The 21,484-nt window shown below is 41.2% G+C and overlaps 1 protein-coding gene across 1 annotated transcript in view; it reads right to left on the bottom strand.

Moving 5' to 3' along the window:
* The window catches only part of tenm3 (teneurin transmembrane protein 3), a 261,242-nt gene extending 241,214 nt beyond the window's left edge, over positions 1-20,028 (bottom strand). Inside the window, exon 1 of the mRNA XM_083929171.1 lies at positions 19,552-20,028. The gene's annotated coding sequence lies outside the window, so the exon portion shown is untranslated. The remainder of the gene's footprint in view (positions 1-19,551) is intronic.
* Between the last annotated feature and the right edge of the window lie 1,456 nt (positions 20,029-21,484).

Raw genomic sequence — 21,484 nt, 5'->3', positions numbered from 1 at the left:
ATTATTTCAACTCTATCCAAGTATTCACCTCTTCTCACCAAACAACACTGTGTTTCTCATTAACATGAAATGGACAGAGGGAGAGCCATGAGCGTGGCACCCTCCAGAGCTTGACACAGTGCTTTCTACAGTTACTGTGGTGTCTTCCTGATTTTAGCAGCTTTTCCCTCATCAGCTTCTCACAGGGCTTCATCTGAATTTATTTTCATTTTGTGATGTTTTGTTTTGGAAGTCCCTCCCTCCTATGGTGTTGCAGTGCCGCTCTTTTTACCAAAAAATAAATATTAGTAAAAACGAATGGGAAAAATATAAAAATCATATTTTAATGAAGTTGTCCTTGTATGTTATCTCCCAGTTTAATACATGTGAAGGGACATGGCGCTGTATAAAGAGTACCAGACCAAAGCCGGAGTACTGATTGACTACATGGACAGAATCAGTGGTGGAAGAAGTATTTGGATCTTTTACTGAAGTAATACTAGGCTACATTGTAAACTTGTAAACATAAATAGTAAAATCCCTCATTATGCAGAATGGTTCATTTCAGAATAATATACATTATATTACTTAATTATAATTACTGAAGCATTAATGTTCATCTCTTTAATGTTGCAGCTGGTAAAGGTGAAGCTCATTTTAACTATTTTATATACTCCTTGGTAGTTTACTATATAATACTACATCGTAATCTATTAATGGATTTACTGTATATTTTGTATTAAAACAATTTTTGTAGGTGCAGGCAGAAGGGGAACACACACACAGACACACACACACAGGCGCACACACACACACACACACACACACACACACACACACACACACACACACACACACACACACACAGTGTAATGTATTGAAAGGGGAACCCCATTAACTGTTACCCGAGGAAGCACAGTGTCAAGTGACACGGGAACATTTTGAACAGACGTCTTTAACGGAAACTGCACTAGTCGATAAAAAAGAGGAAGAATTGAGGAAGGAAACAGACAGTAATACTGAATCATGTCAAGGCAAAAAGCAAACACCCGTTGCACAGACATGAACTAAGATGCACACTTATTCACATGCAGAGATACACAAATGTATTTACATACAGCAGTTTTGAAGTTTTGATTAGAATCTCCTATCGCTTCTTTTCTTCAGTCAAACCCCACAGCGATGGCCAGTGTGTGTGTGTTTGTGTTGGTGTGTGTGTGTGTGTGTGTGTGTGTGTGTGTGTGTGTGTGTGTGTGTGTGTGTGTGTGTGTGTGTGTGTGTGTGTGTGTGTGCATGTTTTAGTGTGTGCATGTTTTAGTGTGTGCAAAATTTTGTCTGTGTGTCTGTGTGTTCAGCTATCATCACGGCAATCCATTTTAAGGTGAAATAACCACAACACCGCATTAACAAAACCACATATGTCAGCACAGGTCACAAACACACACACACACACACACACACACACACTTCCTGTAAGTTGACCCCATGGCCTGTTGGGATGGCGACCTCGCCCTGCCCCTGACATGACTAAACAAAAGAGATGGAGAGAGGGGGGAGGAGGGGTAAAAGGAGAACGAGGGAGTGGTAGGAGGGGGTGGGAGGGAGTAACCATAACAAGGACATGGGGTTAAGTGTCTGTGTGTGTGTGTGTGTGTGTGTGTGTGTGTGTGTGTGTGTGTGTGTGTGTGTATGTGTGTGAGTGTGTGTCTTTTGTTCTCCCTCTGCCCTTAATTCTCACACATTTAAATATATATGTTGGTGATTAAAAGCAACACTACTTAAATGATGCTATAAAGTCCAGTTCAGACCAAAGATTTGCAACGAGTCGAGTTGAAACTTGCAGCATGTAGGTCTGCAACGTTCTGAAACCTGCTCCTTTACACCAATGAGACGAGTTGAGACAGTGTATCATCGCCATAGCAACGGCTCTCTGTACTTCCGTTCTAACCTCTGACTTTTCCATCTTTTCTTCGTAGATGGATATAATTTGTAGCATTATAAATATAAATGAGGACAGAAACAGTGAGATACTTGCTACAGCTGCATTTTCACTTTCTTCTGGATTACGGCACTCACTCTCCTTAATTTATGTATTGCTTGTTTGACCCTCTCTCTTTCTCCATCTCTTCTTCTCTCTCTCGCACACATGCACGTTGAGTCTCCGTCCAAAATGGCATAAGACTTAAGACTTAATTGGCTGTTGAAACAGGTGACGTGTCTTGTGCTGGGAAACCAGCTGCTGGCGATTTGAGGAGCTGAATCGCAGGCGACAACATCAGCCAGTTTGAGCCCAGATGAGACGGGTTAGTTCACACCGCTGCAACTTGTTCTAAAACGGTTTCTTCGCATTGCGAATCATTGGTCTGAACTGGGCTTTAAAAAGGCTTTTTCAGTAAAGAGTTGCTATGGAGTTGCAGAGAAAATGCTTGAATCAGTCATTGGTGGTAAACGTAACACAGCAGAGGTACTTCTGAGCTCCATGTCAACTGTTTTATAAATCTGACATTAAGCTTAACTTCAGCATCTCCTTTTCTACCCAATGGAGATAGTGAGTAACTTTATGTAAGTTATGTATAAAAGTCCAATTCAAACAGGAATGAATATGGTGTGTGTGTGTGTGTGTGTGTGTGTGTGTGTGTGTGTGTGTGTGTGTGTGTGTGTGTGTGTGTGTGTGTGTGAGAGAGAGAGATGTTATTGAGCTGTTATATGTCCAGTCATCAGAAGACATAGTTACACTGTCCTGAGTAAAAGAGAGAGTCTTTGTATGGAATAATCTTAAATGCTGCCAATAATGCTTTTGTTCTTACACAACATACACAAACACAACTGCTTGTGAATTCCCCTATAAGCATAATCATAATAATGATAGTGATCACACTGGATCAAATCACACTCACATGACTTTTTCTTTGTTTCTAAGTGTAGAGGAAGCAGTGCAGTTGCGTGTCCAGCCCCTCTCACTCCTCCTGTTTCCAATCAACTGTCAAGTGGATTTGAAGCAAACTGTTGAAATGTTGCAAAACAGAAATTCAAATGAGGTTTGAGGTGAATGAAGTCGGCTACAGCTAGTTTGGTTAGAAGTTGCCAGTATAGGCTACACATTTCTGTGATCCTCCAGTGAAGAGAGCAGAAGATGTAGAGGTCGATAAGTGGAAACAGAACAATCAGCCTTTACATTCAGAGGAGGAGCACAAGAGGAAAATGGAGAGAGTCTTCAGGAATTTGGTTCAGTTGTTCAAGTTTTAATTCAATGAACTAATAAAGCAGCCGTGTATGCATACGTAGATAGCTGATCATGTGACTTAGGTGTTTGCTACATCACATCTTCTTCAGCAAAGACCTTTCTATATCCCATTTAGCATCAACTCTTAGAGTCTTATTGACTTTTCTTGTTTCCCTAAAGCTTCAAACTATGTTTATGGAAAACCATTTAGCTCTATTCATTCAAATCATATTAACATATGAGCAGCTGAGTCACGTTACTTGATATGTTTGGCTTCAACTTAAAACAAAGAGGGGGGAGGGCTTAAAGCTACAGCAGATGTCACCTTGATGCAGTCCAACAGCAACAATAGCAGCAAACAACAGCAGACACAGGTAAACAAACACATTCTGCCCCCCCCCCCCCCACACACACACACACACACACACACCACCACCACCACCTCCGGGGTTCTCATGGTTCATTTTACCCTCACATCGTCTGTCTTCATTTCCCACAGCAGTGAGATAAGACCTGAAGGGAGCCTGCTAGTGATACCAGCTTTTTTTTCCCAGTTTGCCAATATTTTTCTCCTCACCTGTCATTTCTCTCTAAAGTGTATAGATTTGAAGTTATTTTTCAGGGTGTAACTGAAAAGAAACAAGGCTGTGGCGTGAGGCAAACACATTCATTATTAAAATGGGACAATGTTTGAGGTGATATTTTTTTACTGGATGAGTGTTTTAAAGAAAGTACATTAGATTGATTGTTTATTTCTGACATGTGTCTGCTTCTCTTGTTCTCCAGCAGCATTTCGCCCTGCCGTGCCTCTTGATGGCTACAACAGGGCTGTCATGATGTAATGAAACCCTTGCGATTGCAGCTGACAGTGATTGCAGCTCTTTAGGGGGAAAAAAACCCTTTATTAACGCAGACATGGGCAGGGTTTCTCTAAGGTGGGACACGATTTATATCGTGGTCACACTGGAAATGCCCATGCAAAAGGAATCCTCAAGTCAAGGAAAAAGGGATTACATGTGTGAAGAAATGTAGGAAATAGGGAGAGGAGTGAAATAAGGAGTAAGAGGAGAGGGGGAGAGAGGCTGAAGAGGAGGTGTGTTTGCAAACCATCTGGACTCCGTCTCTGATAAGAAACACTTAGTCAGCGAGCACCTCATCACTCAGCCCGCTCCCTCTCTCTTTTCTCCTGGCCTTGTGTAAACTGCTCGGAATCTTCCACCTCTCTTTTTTCTCTGTCTTCACTGATATCGTGTCGTTCCACGAGAAATGATAAAGTGGAAATGAGTGATAGGAATGATAATGATAAGACTTAATGTGGGGAAAAGAGGAGATAAAAGAAAGACATGGCCTGGGAAAAACTCAGCCGGATGAAACAGATACACAAAAGGCTGCTGTTTACCTTACTCATGTCATATACTGTCCAGAGTGGGCAAATATATACATCAAATAAGAAGCCCATTACACTAAATATGTTTCTACAAATGAACATGCACAACTCGTTACTTTGAGTCCAATCAAATTTGGCTGTTCAATACTAACAATCAAATACTAATATGGTAAACAAACACTCTGCATTGTAGCCTGCTATTGCACTTCTTTTGTACAGATTAATCATGGATTTGTCCTACAACCTCTCTGCTGCAGCTTCACTAAGGCCTTGTCCACACTAACACAGGTATTTTTGAAACAGAACTTTTATGGCCCCCGTCCCCACCACCGGTGTGATAAAAAATATCTCCGTCCACATGAAACCGCGAAATCTGCCTCCGTCAGCTGGTCACGTCTAGAGCGCTCCACAAGTCTCCATGGATACAACAGACTGTTTACCGTTGCACAGTGACGTCAAACAATGTCAACAAGAAATTGCGGTTTTACTCGGCTTTCCGCTCATGCTGAAACCGGACTTTTCCGGTTCACCCTGGACTCCATTTACAAAGAACTCCAGTTTCAGGAGCCCACAATTGTGGTTACATGTGGCTGAAAGGCCAAACCACGCAGAGAAACACATGCTTTCAAAAATACCTGTTTGTGTAGACGGAGATGATGATGAAGTACGTGTTTGTCCATATATACTGTAATATTCAAATGAATTTGATTTTGTGTCACCTTTTATTAGTAGCTTATCATAATTTGCAATGTGATCATCTCGTTTTCCACCTCTTATCCGGGGTCGGGTCGCGGGGGAAGCAGCTTTAGCAGGGGAGCCCAAACTTCCCTTTCCCGCAATATGATTACGCATGTAAAAGATATGCATGCTAATTTATATTCTGTGTTGCATTGTTATTTCTGATTGATCTTGATTTATACATATATGATCTTTTTCTATAAGCATGTAGTGGGTTTCTCCCTCACCCGCACGTATGTAGGCATGTATTTTGTATAGGTTTTCTTTTCTATGGCTGAAATGTGCAACATTGTTTGGATATCTAACAAAAGAGACTACATGCTATTAAGTGGCTGTGAGCTATAGGTTCAACATTATCTATACTTTTAAAGATCTTTTGGGGGGCTTTTTTAAGTCTTTTAGTACAACTGAAGATTGACAGGAAATAGAGGAGAGGGATGACATGCAGCAAAGGAATCGAACTTGAGCCACCTCTGCGAGGACTGAGCCTCAGTATATGGGGTGCCTGCTCTAGGTGAGCTACTGGGCGCCACAGATTCACCTTTAAAAGAAAGAGCGGCTCATCACTACAATGAGAGCTGGTCCACCTAGAGGGAGTAATAAAGGTTCAATTTTCAATTCAATTTTATTTATAGTGTCAAATCATAACAAAAGTTATCTCAGGACACTTTACAGAGTAGGTAAAGACCACACTCAATGACTTATTTATGATTTACAGAGACCCAACAATTCCTCTGTAGAGTACAGTGGCAACGAAAACCTTCCCTATAACAGGCAGGAACGTCAGACAGACCCAGGTTGGCTTTATAAAAAAAAAAAAAGGCAGAACAGGTGGTGCTGACCAAAACTTGGAGTGGCTTGTCACTGACATGAAAACAGCTGGTCCACCTTAAAGGCTACTCATAAACTGCACACACACTAACTTCTTACTCTCATCTCACACACACATACTCACGCACACACACACGCACACACACACACACACACACACACACACACGCACACACACACACACAAACACGCACACTTGCTCTCATTGTGGCTGAGTGGGAAACAGACAGAGCTTGACCAGGACAGAGCTTGACCAGAAGTGAAGTCTGTCTCTCTCTCTCTCTCTCTCTCTCTCTCTCTCTCTCTCTCTCTCTCTCTCTCTCTCTCTCTCTCTCTCTCTCTCTCTCTCTCTCTCTCTCTCTCTCTCTCTCTCTCTCTCTCTCTCTCTCTCTCTCTCTCTCTCTCTCTCTCTCTCTCTCTCTCTCTCTCTCTCTCTCTCTCTCTATTCCTTAAAGGAGTTTGCTACTTGTATAACACATTTTAGTTAATGTTGTTGAAATGGTGTTTAGATTTTGTTAAAAAATACTTCTTTGTAATTCTACTTTCCTTGTTGATCCTGATGCTTAAACCCGGCAGGGGGTCAACTTCAGCCAGGCGAGCCGCCCGCTTCCATTATACTGGGGAAACACTGGCACTGAAGCAATTAGTCAATTAATTGATGAGTGAATTGACAGAAAATGAATAAGCAACTATTTTGATAAGCAATTACAGTTTTATTGAAGTTGTGTACATTTGAATTGTATATTCATCAATCAGAAAGATAAACATTATGCACAGCCCTAGTTTTTCTGTTACTATCTACATACTACCCATGTTTTATTTGTTAATTTTCCTCTATGCTTGGGCATCATATCATATCCCGGGAAGTGCATTCTACCAAATAACTGTCAAACAATGAACCATTTACTGTGTAAATTTCAGATAAAATATACATACTTATTGGTCACTCGTTGTTGTTTCACTGTTGGTCACTCGTTCACTCGTTGTTGTTTCACTGTTAGCTGCTCTCGCTAAATTCAACTGTTTTTGCTATAATATTCACCACAGCGGCTAACTACCGCTTAACATTTAAACATCCACTAGTTCTACTCAAGCACTCACAGCTCTCCTTCTTTCAGCCGCTTTCTGGCTAATTAATCGTTACACGCTGTTAGCCACTTTAGCTTAGCAGTTAGCTTCACGGCTGGTGATGGCTTCCCCCGCTCTCTCTCCTGCTCTCTCTTGCTCGGAGTGTCGTATGTTTAGCTACTCCTCTGCCTCCTTTAGTGATAATGGTAAGTGTAATAGGTGTAGTGTATTTGTAGCGCTGGAGGCGAGGCTCAGTGAGTTAGAGGCACGGCTCCGCACCATGGAAGCTCAGTCTTACGCTACAGTAGCTAGCCAGCCACCTACAACTTTAGCCGGTGCGAAGCCACATAGTGTAGCGTTAGCTCATGCTAGCCCTCCCCCGGCAATCCCTGAGCAGCCAGGGTCCTCCTGGGTGACTGTGAGAGGAAAGCATAGTTCTAAATCGAAGCCCATGGTTAACCATCCGCACGTTCACGTTTCAAACAAGTTTTCTCCACTCAGTGACACGCCTGCTGAGAAAACAACACTGGTTATTGGCAGCTCCATTTTGAGAAACGTGAACTTAGTGACACCAGGGACAATAGTAAAATGCATCCCAGGGGCCAGAGCGGGCGACATTGAATCCTATTTGAAACTTCTGGCTAGGGATAAACGTAAATATGGTAGGATTGTTATTCACGTCGGCGGTAATGACACCCGATTACGTCAATCGGAGGTCACTAAAATTAATGTGCAGTCGGTGTGTTCTTATGCAAAATCTATGTCGGACTCCGTAATTTTCTCTGGTCCCCTGCCCAACTTGACTTGCGATGACATGTATAGCCGCATGTCATCATTCCGTCGCTGGCTGTCTGGATGGTGCCCAGTAAATAATGTGGGCTTCGTAGATAATTGGCAGTCTTTCTGGGGAAAACCTGGTCTTATTAGGAGAGATGGTATTCATCCTACTTTGGAGGGTGCCGCTCTCATATCTAAGAACCTGGACGCAGTTGTTAGCGGTCTAAAACCATGACAACCCAGTGTTGGGATCAGGAAGCAGAGTCGCAGTTTAATACACCTCTCTGCGCTGCCCTTATCGCAGGTGCCCAGGAAGCAGAGTGGCAGTCTTACACACCTCTCTGCGCTCCCTGTGGAGCATTTTCCAGCTCAGTTTAGTATACAAACACTGTCTGCCCCATGATCATTTAAATTAAACAGATCAAAAATGAACAGAAGAGGAGCTATAAAGAAAAACTTGATACAAATCAACGCAAAATCTGCGACAATGCAACAATATCAGAAAATAAAATGTGGACTTTTAAACATTAGATCTCTCTCATCTAAAGCTGTATTAGTAAACGATCTGATATCAGACAACCATATTGATTTACTCTGTCTGACCGAAACCTGGCTGCGTCCCGAAGAATATGTTAGCCTAAATGAATCCACTCCTCCCAGTCATATTAATACTCATATTTCTCGAGGCAGTGGTCGAGGAGGAGGCGTTGCAGCTATTTATAATTCAGGCCTATTAATAAACCCTAAACCTAAACTAAATTATAATTCATTTGAAAGTCTTGTTCTTAGTCTTTCACATTCAACCTGGAAAACTGTGCAGTCAATTATATTGGTTATAGTGTACCGTGCTCCCGGTCCCTACTCTGAATTTCTGTCCGAATTCTCAGAGTTTCTGTCAAATTTAGTCCTTAAATCCGACAAAGTAATAATTGTAGGTGATTTTAATATTCATGTGGACAGCGATAATAATAGTCTCAGTATCGCGTTTATCTCTCTATTAGATTCAATTGGTTTTAGTCAGAGTATACATAAACCTACTCACTGTTTTAATCACACCCTCGACCTTGTTTTGGTTTATGGTGTGGAAATTGATGACTTAATAGTCTTTCCACAGAATCCTATTTTATCAGACCATTATTTAATAACTTTTGAATTCATATTACAGGACTACTCACCACTGGGTAAAAGTGTCTACACCAGATGTTTATCTGATAGTGCTATAACTAAATTTAAGGAAGCGATTCCATCTGCATTTACTTTAATGCCTCATCCTAATATTCAAGACTCCTGCACTAATGTTAGTTTCTCTGAAATTGATCACCTTGTTGAAAGTGTTGCAGGCTCTCTAAGAACAACACTTGACTCTGTTGCTCCTTTAAAAAAGAAGATAATAAAACAGAGGAAGTTAGCTCCGTGGTATAACTCACAAACCCGTGAATTAAAACAAATATCGCGAAAGTTGGAAAGTAAATGGCGCTCCACTAAACTGGAGGAATCTCACTTAGTTTGGCAAGAAAGTCTTAAAACCTATAGGAAGGACCTCCGTAATGCCAGAGCAGCCTATTACTCATCTTTAATAGAGGAGAATAAGAACAATCCTAGATTTCTTTTTAGCACTGTAGCCAGGCTGACAGAGAGCCACAGCTCTATTGAGCCATGTATTCCTATAACCCTCAGTAGTAACGACTTCATGACCTTCTTTAATGACAAAATTATAACTATTAGAGACAAAATCAACTCGCTTGGCACTATTTGTTCATCAAACCCAGGAACCTTACAAACTGTACAACCTGAAATATTCTTGGACTGCTTTTCTACAGTCGACCTTAACAAATTAACCTCTACTATTTCAGCATCAAAACCTTCTACTTGTCTTCTAGACTCTATTCCAACTAGGTTACTTAAAGAAGTGTTACCTTTAATTAGCACTCCTGTATTAGATATGATTAACATGTCTTTGTCAGCAGGTTATGTACCACAGTCTTTTAAAGTAGCTGTAATTAAACCTCTTCTTAAAAAGCCCAGTCTTGATCCTGAGGTACTAGCCAACTATAGACCTATATCTAACCTTCCTTTTCTCTCTAAGATCCTCGAGAAATTAGTTGCCAATCAGTTGTGTGACTTTTTACATAATAATGAGTTATTTGAGGATTTCCAGTCAGGATTTAGAGCAAATCATAGCACTGAGACAGCACTGGTGAAAATTACTAACGACCTTCTAATAGCTTCAGACAAATGACTTGTCTCTGTACTTGTCCTACTAGATCTTAGTGCTGCCTTCGACACTATTAACCATCACATCCTGCTACACAGACTAGAGCATCTGATCGGCATTAAAGGAACCGCACTGAGCTGGTTTAAGTCATATTTATCAGATAGATCTCAGTTTGTACATGTTAATGACAAATCCTCCATGCACACTAAAGTTAGTCACGGAGTCCCACAGGGTTCTGTCCTTGGACCGATTCTTTTCACCTTATATATGCTTCCCTTAGGAATTATTATAAGGAAGCACTCCATAAATTTTCATTGTTATGCTGATGATACACAATTATATTTGTCGATCAAACCAGAAGAAACCCATCAGTTAGATAAACTTCAAATGTGCATTAAGGAAATAAAAAGCTGGATGACCTGCAATTTTCTGATGTTAAACTCAGACAAAACTGAAATTATTGTACTTGGCCCCAAAGGCCTCCGAAATTCAATAGCTAAAGATATTGTTACTCTGGATGATGTAGTGTTGTCCTCCAGCACCACAGTAAGGAATCTGGGTGTTATTTTTGATCAGGATATGTCCTTCGATTCTCACATAAAACTAACAACAAGGACTGCATATTTTCACCTGCGTAATATTGCAAAAATTAGGAACATTGTGTCTCAGAAAGATGCAGAGAAACTTGTTCATGCATTTGTTACTTCTAGGCTGGACTATTGCAATTCCTTATTATCAGGCTGCTCCAATAAGTCTGTTGAGTCTCCAGTTGGTCCAAAATGCTGCAGCTCGTGTACTAACTAAAACAAATAGAAGAGAACATATTTCTCCTGTATTAGCTTCTCTGCACTGGCTACCTGTAAAATCTAGAATAGAATTTAAAATCCTTCTCCTTACGTACAAAGCTCTTATTGGTCAGGCTCCGTCGTATCTTAAAGAGCTCATAGTACCGTATCACCCAACTAGATCTCTGCGCTCTGAGAATGCAGGGCTACTCGTCGTTCCTAGAGTCTCCAAAAGTAGAATGGGAGGCAGAGCCTTCAGCTACCAAGCTCCTCTCCTGTGGAACAAACTCCCAAATGTTATTCGGGAGGCAGACACTGTCCCCTTATTTAAAAGTAAACTTAAAACTTTCCTTTTTGATAAAGCTTACAGCTAGGGCTTACGATAAGACTTTATTCTGCTTAATGATGCTGCTATAGGCCTAGTCTGCCGGGGGATAATACTTTTCCTGATACTCTGAGCTTCTCTCCTCTCTGTCTGAATCATTCATGTCCCATCAATGCATGTTATTGATTCAGCTTCTTCCCCGGAGCTGTTTGTGCTTTGTCGTCTCGCAGGTCTCTGCTGATCGTGGTGGTGCTTGCTGCCGTGGTCCTACATGACACTTCCTGCTGCTATTGTCACTGTTACTCATATATACTATCACTAGTTTAATAAACTATAAAATTTGTAGCTGTATTGTAGCTGCTATTGCCACTACTCATCATTGATCATGTTTGCCACCATAATTATTATCATTTTCATATTCTGTCACCTTAGCTGTGCTTGTTTCTACTATTCTGTTGTATTAACTGCCTTAACATATACGTCATATTCACATTATTATAAATATTATAGTTACTGTTTTGCTTTGCTTGCATCTCTGGAAGTGTGTCTGTCTGTCTCTCCCTGTCCATCTGTGTGTCTTTTCTCTCTTTCTCTCTCCTTTTCTTCCTCCCCAACCGGTCAAGACAGATGGCCGTCCTCCACAGAGCTGGGTCTGTCTGACGTTCCTGCCTGTTATAGGGAAGGTTTTCGTTGCCACTGTACTCTACAGAGGAATTGTTGGGTCTATGTAAATCATAAATAAGTCATTGAGTGTGGTCTTTACCTACTCTGTAAAGTGTCCTGAGATAACTTTTGTTATGATTTGACACTATAAATAAAATTGAATTGAATTGAATTGAATTGTTAAATGCATACTGAGATATATGTGCAGCACAAGAGGCCTGGATAGTTCTCTTAACCTGTAACAATATTACGTTAGAGCTGTGGTCACTTAAGTCTGCATGTGTCAAATACTTCAGATGACTTTCCATGATTCATAGAATTTTGGCGGCTTTGACTGCTCCTCTTGATTTGTCTTCACTACTTAAATGAGAAGCAGAACTTTTCAATTTTTTCTTTATGAAATTTGTGATGATAAGGGGTGGTGCTGAGCTCTGAAAAACACACGAGCAGCACACGGACACCGACACGTTCGGTGACGTAGCAGGTGCACACACACTTTTTCACACAGCAGTCCAAAGGCACACATATCCCCCACAGTATACACATTACTGCTAACCTCTATTGATGAATGAACTATAAATGCCCTTGTATGTCACGAAAAATAATAAAACAAGGAAAATTTGTTCACAATAATATAAACCTTAGTGCGAGCCTGAGTGAGTGCTGTGTGTGAACTGATGTAAATCCTTGTGCCTGTGCCTTGTGTCATATGCAACTGCAGCTAAAGAATAATGCTATACTGTGTGTGTGTGTGTGTGTGTGTGTGTGTGTGTGTGTGTGTGTGTGTGTGTGTGTGTGTGTGTGTGTGTGTGTGTGTGTGTGTGTGTGTGTGTGTGTGTGTGTGTGTGTGTGCGTGCGTGCGTGTATGTGTGTGTGTGTTTGTGTGTGTGTGTGTGTGTGTGTGTGTGTGTGTACAAATCATTTTAGGAATAATTGAAACTTTTATTTTCTGAGTAATAGCCCCATCTAGAGTAATGCAGTCCATCAGTTAAATTTCTACAAACGCACGTATGTGTGCACGCGCACGCACACACACACACACACACACACACACACACACACACACATAAATACATGCATTACTATACTTGCAAGGGCAAGTCACTGACTCACATTCATTCCTTAACTCCTGTTCCAAAGTGATGTCCTTCCTCTGATGACTTTCATCATCTTTCTAGCTTTGAAACATAAATACACACACACACACACACACACATGCACGCAGGCCCCTATATCGCAGACACTCAATCTATCTCACACATCACTCTCAAAGGCCTTGTTGCTAGGAGATAGTGCTCTATTTGTGGAGAGAGAGTGACAGCAGAGACACAGAGCGAGATATATGGGGGGGGGTTGTGTGTGTGTGTGTGTGTGTGTGTGTGTGTGTGTGTGTGTGTGTGTGTGTGTGTGTGTGTGTGTGTGTGTGTGTCTGTGTCTGTGTGTGTGCGTTTGTGTGTAGGAGAGTGATCGACATAAACGAAAGAAAAGTGCAGGAATGAGAAATTGAGGAGATACGAGAGTCAAGTTCCTTTAAACCATGATGAATCTCTCAAGACATCTTCTCTCTCTCTCTCTCTCTCTCTCTCTCTCTCTTTCAGACACACACACACACACAGCCGAAACAATAGGACAGTGTGTGAGATCCTGCCCACATGGTCGCTCATGTGGATGCGTACATTTCTGTGCAGCAACATGAATGCCAGTGTATGTGTGCGTGTGTGTGTGTGTTCCTCCAATTGCAGCAGTGGTGGGATCCAGCAGGTCATATAATGGTTGGCTGCTCACATTGTCTGCCCCAGCGGTCGGTCAGTCACACACACACACACACACACACACACACACACACACACACACACACACACACACACACACACACACACACACACACACACACACACACACACACACACACACACACACACACACACATACACACACACACAGAGTCTCCTATAATCTGAAAATACATCTGTTCTAAACCTGCAGAGAAAGAAAATCGTCATCTGAAACACTGTGACCACAACATCACATCCGCCTGGGGACCGTAACACAAACACACTTGCAGTGCTGTCCTGCAAAGATCAACACACATCTAAGAAACACAGAATTCCACAATAAATCCAATCAAAAGTGACATCAAACTGAAGCAGCACTCGAGTCTAGCTTGAATTAGTGGTTACATATTAACTGTGGCTTTAAAATAATCAGACATCTGTGTTTGTATCAAACTAATACTGATACACATGGGAATATGGGAGAAAGGCTACCTACAAGCAACTTAGAAGGTTTCAGATGCACAGGAAGTTCAGGGTTCCTTTTCCAAAGTCAAATTCAAGCACTGCATTTCAAGGTGCATTTTTAAGCTTTCCCAGAACCTTACAGTTGTAATAAATTACATATTTTTATACACTTAATACAATATATACACTAAACTGATTATTGTAATTATTTATCATGTAAAATCAGATATTACTGTGCAAGAACCAAAATGATGTTCTGTGACAGCTTTCTGCAGAAGGGTGGATGAATGGAATCGTATCGCGATTAAATAAAATATCAATATATTGTGATAATAATTGGTTACATACTAACTCATATTTCATATACATTTACTCTTAATCTGATACTCTGCATTTGTGTGCATGCATGTGAACATGAAAAGAAAATCTGTATAATTCACGTAAGTGTTCTGTTCATTTTACAGTCAAGTTCTTAATAAAATGAGAAGAGACTCCTACTACAGTACATTTCATTTCTCAAGTATTTAATTAGCACAGGAGTATACAATAATGGGCTTTACCATGTGAATATCTCATTTAGACTTTATATTCATTGACTAGTTACATATTGAATGACCAGAAAACATGCTATACCGTCATATACGGTATATTACTATTGAGATGTGAAATAACCTATAATGGGACAGAAGGTTTTGGCCATATCGCCCAGCCCTATTTTCAAATCTTAAAAACACCACAATAAAAATCACATGTCTTCTGTTGGAGAAGCTGTGGAGATGTAAATGTGAACCATTCACACTGTTTCTGGCTCTATCCTGCAACATTTTGGGAAAATGCAGAATTTTGGGGTTACAGTGTATCCAAGTCTTGTGCATTATTATATCTTGGCGTCATTACAGGAAATGTTGTGTTGAAAGATGATAGATACATATTGAAAATCATGTTAGTAGCCTGTAAAAAGGCAATTACATGAAAATGGTACAAGACAGACCCACCATCACAGGAAGATTGGATGAAAATGATGGACGAAATACATATTATGGATAAACTGACTTATGAAATATGGACTCAAGAGGATCAATGCTGCCGGAAGAGGGAGAAAAGGACTGAACACATAAAAACAACACTACAAGGACCGTGACATTGACATTAAAAAAGGATCAAACTGTAGAAGCATGGAGATCCAACATTTTCTTTTTCTGATCTTTGTTTTTTTTTATTTGTCCCCCTTGTAAAATGTGTATACACTGCTAAAGAAAAATGATTAAAAAAAAGTATCCAAAAAAAGAATCACATCTCCATGGATATCCAGCACTCGATGGAACCTTGTAAGTTAGACTCATTGATTCACAGTCGGCCAGTTAATGCCAAAAAAAGGAAATAATCTATCAGTCTGATGTAGTAACTAGTGGGTCATCAAATAGACACAACTGGTCCCAATACTGAAATGTTATTTTGACGCATCATAGGCAAACCCACTGACAATTCAAAGCAAGCTCAGTTCAGTCCATTCAAACAAAAACAAGTGAATCTTATTTGTTTTCAATGTATAATTACACAATATTGCTTAGTTGTCATAATAGCAAGTCCTCCTATCCCTTTGTGTTCCCCTTCTGTTACGCTGTAATTATAATAATTATGAACTCATACTGATGTGGGATTGAGGCCTCACGCTGTATGAACACAAGTAAAAAAGTAAGGTGCTCCGTAATCCTACAGCTCAAAACTTCATGATTGTGCTGCTGTATACGGACTTTTTTGGGTGTTCCATTGCACTGGTGGAATGCAGCAGCTGTCTGTGCTGCTTGAATGACTGCGTTTTATTCTTTCTTTCACAGTGGTTGGTCTGAAGCTCACGGGCCGACTAATCCACTGAAACATTCCAGAGCAGCAGAAAAACCCAAATGTGTGCACATAAGAATCCCCTTGATGAATCCAATATATCAAATATATCCAGTGAAACATAACTGGTCAATGACTTTGGACAAAAGCTCAGCCACTTTCTTGCTATTATTCTAAACCACGCACATGCACCATTACAACTCATCATCTTTTGAAATGTCACCCACTCATATAACAAGCATCTGTTATCAACAGCCACTGTAATCAGAGGCACAGCATCTGCATTCTGCTCACACACATTTCAGCAACCTATTACATTTCAATCCACCCTTCTTGGAAACATATGTGAGCAAATAGAAGCAAATATGTTTGCAGAATTACCATTTGACCTTTTGTGCAGAATGGTCTATGAATTCGATATGAAAAGGATATATATTTTTATAGTCCCTTTATTCTCACTCTGACGTCCTATGATTCCTAATAGACACGCTGGAATCTTAATCAGTTGCACATGTTCGTCTCCCTACCCTCGTCTCTGCCCTCCTTTCTTTACGATCTGTCCGTCCATAGTCGTTTCGGGGTATTTTCCTCTCACGGTGACAGTTTAATTTCTTTAATCCATCACCAACTTCCTCCTTTGCTTCGTAACTCACACACGCATTTTCAGGAGCGTCTCAAAATTTATGTTTCTAATTGAAAAGGTAACGGTGTGTGTGTGTGTGTGGGGGGGGGGGGCATAGTAAGAGGAGAAGAGTAACATGGAGAGAAAAGAGAGAAAAAGACACACACACACACACACACACACATACACAGAGTAATGGAATGCAAATCTCTGTGTCTGGAAGCGATTAGGCAAAAAGCTAAAGCCCGTCTTCCCTTTCTGTGCCTGAACAGCACACAGTCCAGCCACCTAACTCCACCTTACCACACACACACACACACCACACACACACACACACACACACACACACACACACAAACACACACACGCACACACACACACACACACATCGACATGCCCCTCACAAAACAAAATGTAAAAGCTGAAGCATTAAATTGTCAGAAAGTTACGTTAGAGGGTGTGACTTTTACATTTACTGTAATGATATATATACTTTTTTCATTACACATCAGATAGCAGGATTTGTTTACTTTTGTGCTGTGAAATAAAATAATTCAAATAAAACATTAGTGCGATGTGAACTGTAAAAAAATAGACAAATAGAATAAATAAATATTACACAAGAAATAGAAGACAAATGTGCTAAATGTATTCAAATAGTTGCTGTACACCACAAGTGCCAGAAAGAACATCAACTGAGTGTGCCGAAAAAATTCAATTATAACACAATTTGACCATGTACCCAGTTTGTGTCCAAAAGCCACAGTATGTCTCCAGCCAGAGAGAAAAGAAAAAACAAAGGTGAAGTAAATGTATATACAAAAGAATATTTGAAATACGAATGTCTGGCCACTTTAAAACTTATCCTTATTTGATTTGTAGAAGAGAACTCAAGCACTTTGCACTGATTGGACTTTTTCAATCCCCATACTGACACCTGGGTTTTGGGTGGCGGCCGATTCCCAACACGTTTAATTAATAAGCAACATTCGCCTTGACTAAAAAAATGTTTTCCTAACTTTGTAAAAGAAAATGTACCAAATAAATATATAGACCTAAATACATTTACTGAATTGTTATTTGTTGTAAAATAAATTGGATCCAGCTGATTCAGTATCGGCCCAGTACCTGATATCAGTATCAGTGCATCCCTCATGTTTACAGTAGAAATTCAAACTGCACATTGCTGTTTGTAGCGTCAACTTAAAATTGAACAAGAATATATCAAATAATGAATGACATTTTTTAAATTTATTTTCTAGCCTAATATAAATGAAAATAAACTTGCTGGTGTTAATTCAAAGCCTCCTTCCTGAACGTCACGTATCAAACTAATATAAGTTATTTCAGGGCATTTGAAAAGAAAATATTACATCGACTGATGGCTGTGGGCCTTCTATTGAACATTGGCTGGACAGTTAACCTTCCTCTTTCTTCACCTCCACATCACAAAGTGTGGCAGCAGCATTAACAGCAGGGCTGCACTTCACCACCAGACACAGGCTTCAAATCTACTCTGCACGGGGAGGAAAAACACTGAAAAAAGAAATCCAACGCTGGTCACAAGGAGACATCTAGGGGCTGACGATGTCTTGGGTAACTGTGCCAACAACTATGACTGACAGCATTTGTCCTGAATGTTGCTCATTATGTCCTCCTCCTTGATTGGCACCCTAATTAAGGTAATATTCTCCATATCAATTCCCTTTGAATATTACTCCTACGTAATGGCCTCAAAATCAAAACCAGACCTTGAGGCTAATGCTTACTATATGATTAACCACTGAAATATTTATTCATGTGTGTGTGTGTGTGTGTCTCTGTGTGTGAGTGTGTGTCACTGTGTGTGTGTGTGTGTGTGTGTGTGTGTGTGTGTGTGTGTGTGTGTGTGTGTGTGTGTTTGTGTCATAGAAAGAGGACTGTTAGCACAAAGATAAAAGGCAGCAGTCACTAATGGATTGGCAGCTTTAAAAAAGAAGCTGACAGTGATTTAGATAAATACGAGCTAATATACTGCACTTCTGCGTGATGTGTGGACCAGTGACACAGTGAAGGCAACAGCGCAATAAAAAAAAAAAGTAAATGACTTCTGCTTTGACTGACTGACTGACTGACTGTCGGCTTACTGACCGAGTCGCCGCTTGATTTAACCTTACGGTCTCCGGAAAACCTAACCACAACCGAGACTGGGAGAGAAAGGAGAGAGTACTATGGTGCTGGGTGAAGGGGGAAAAAATCACATGGGCGAAAAATAAGAGAAGGAGAGAAAGCAGGAGATGAGGAAAAGAGTGAAAGATGATAGAGACGAAAAAGGGGAAAATAGAGAAAGATAAAACTCAGTGTCTGGCTCAGATGCAAAGACGGCTTTTCCCTCTCTGGCCACTTTCTCACCAAATCAAACCGTGGGGCCCCTGTCTGGCACTATTTTAGCACACACACACACACACACACACACACACACACACACACACACACACACACACACACACACACACTGATTGACTGTGAGTTTACATTCAGTCAGTGAATTCACACAATGAGAGGTAATTGACTAGAGACCAAGCAATTTCCCAAAGCATACACATACACATACACACACACACACACACACACACACACACACACACACACACACACACACACACACACATACACATACACACACACACACACATACACATACACACACACACACACACACACACACACACACACACACACACACATACACATACACACACACACACACACACACACACACACACACACACACACACACACACACACACACACACACACACACACACACACACACTGTGTAGCTTGTAGAAAAGAAACACAAATTCAGTGGTCTACCTTGTCTGTGCGCGTACTCCAGCGTCGCCCGGCTCGAAGGGTTAATGCTCCCAAAAACACATAGGATCCTTTCAGGCACGCATGAACACCGAGTCGTCCTGCTGCTGGGGGGATATAATAATACACCTCCGTCTCTGTTGTCCCCTCTTTTTTTCTCTCCTTCTTTAGAAAAGATATACAAAGCGCACGCTCTGTTTTCGGAGGTGTGTTGTCGCTTCTATGTCTCTATCTGTGGGACTGCCTCAGTTTTTTCTTACTTCTTTTCACCCAGCCTCTGCGCTCCAAGTGAGGGATGGAGAATTAGAAAACACACCTTCTGCTCCCTCTCCTCTTTTCCCCTTCTTTTTTCCTCTTCTCTGTCAGTTAAAGAAAAAGGGCAGAATGCTCTTGTCTATTCTGCACTCCGGTTCCTTTCTTTCTCTCTGCGCCTGCCGCGGCTTCAGTGCGTGTGTGAGAGCCGCGTCCTCCTCTGCCTGCCTCTGCCGCCTCTGCTGTGTGTGCGTGCGTGTGTGTGTGTGTGTGTGTGCCCGGCTGACTGTGCGCCTCGCTCCCTCTCTCCCTCTCCCTCCCCCGCTCTGCCTCTGTTAAGTTTAGAGCTCTCTTGATGGCTGAGCGAGGAGGGAGGCGGAGCCGCGAGGACACAGGGAGCGCTGGGAAGAATGGGATTGGCTGACAGAAAAGGGGGGTGAGTGAGGTTGAGAGAGAACGAGAGAGAGGGGAGAGGGGTTGGTAGGGAGGGATGGAGGGAGGGGCGTGATTTCGGCATTTGGAGGCTGGAGGTGTAGATGTGTGGAGCGAGAGGAGAGGAGGAGGAGGAGGAGGAGAAGAGGCACTCCCTCTCTCCCTCTCATTCTCTCTCTCTGTTAGACACACTCCCTCTCTCTGCATTCTTTTGCTCTGATCCCCCCGATTTCCCGACCACATATGTATTCATAGCACAGAAACTACACCTCACACATGATCTCTCTTTCTGTCTCACTCTCATGCACACATATGCGCACCCACATACCGTGTATAGGCCTGTGTGTGTGTGTGTGTGTGTGTGTGTGTGTGTGTGTGTGTGTGTGTGTGTGTGTGTGTGTGTGTGTGTGTGTGTGTGTGTGTGTGTGCGTGTGTGTGTGTGTGTGTGTGTTTAGTTAGGTTTTGAGGCAGTTGTATAAACCAAAGGTACTGAGAAAGAAAGGGGGGTGACTATGTTTAACTAAAGGGAACTCTGCAGAGCTCGGGCAGGCATACACAGGCAATGTGTTCACACACATACACACATACGCGCGCGCGCGCACACACAATGACATAGGCGCGCACACACACGCGGATACAAACACGCACGCACACACACACACAAGCGCTCACACACACACACACACAAGCACACGCACATACACATGCACACAACCACACAAATTGATAGATACATACTGTAAAGGTAGTGAAATTTAATTATAATTTGGACAATTGACTTGATTGATTTAAATTAATACAAATTATTAATCTAAAAGAAGAACATTGTCAAATATTCTCTGTGTGTGTGTGTGTGTGTGTGTGTGTGTGTGTGTGTGTGTGTGTGTGTGTGTGTGTGTGTGTGTGTGTGTGTGTGTGTGTGTTTAAAGAACGACGTGATGAGTGCAAAGAACAAAGAAAATTGTGCAACCTTGATTTCATTAGCAGAATATAAATAAATACATGCAACATTCTCTCAGTGATCTTTGTTTTTCACTGTGGATTATTTAAATGCATTGTAATAAAATAAAAGCTACAGCTGAATGACTAAACTGATTATAAATCTTGTATATCAACATTTCATTTCATTGATGTTATTTCTTTCTTTGGGTATTTCCTTTTACTCTTTGTTGGTTTTTTTATTAGTAAAAGGGGAAGTTTAGAGGAGGTTCACATTTGACAGAAGCTACATGATCGGATCATTTTATAAGAT

Source organism: Echiichthys vipera, assembly GCF_963691815.1.
Source record: "Echiichthys vipera genome assembly, chromosome: 2".
Lineage (NCBI taxonomy): Eukaryota > Metazoa > Chordata > Actinopteri > Perciformes > Trachinidae > Echiichthys > Echiichthys vipera.
Note: the sequence above shows the minus strand (reverse complement) of the source record. Positions and strands in the feature narration are given on the sequence as shown.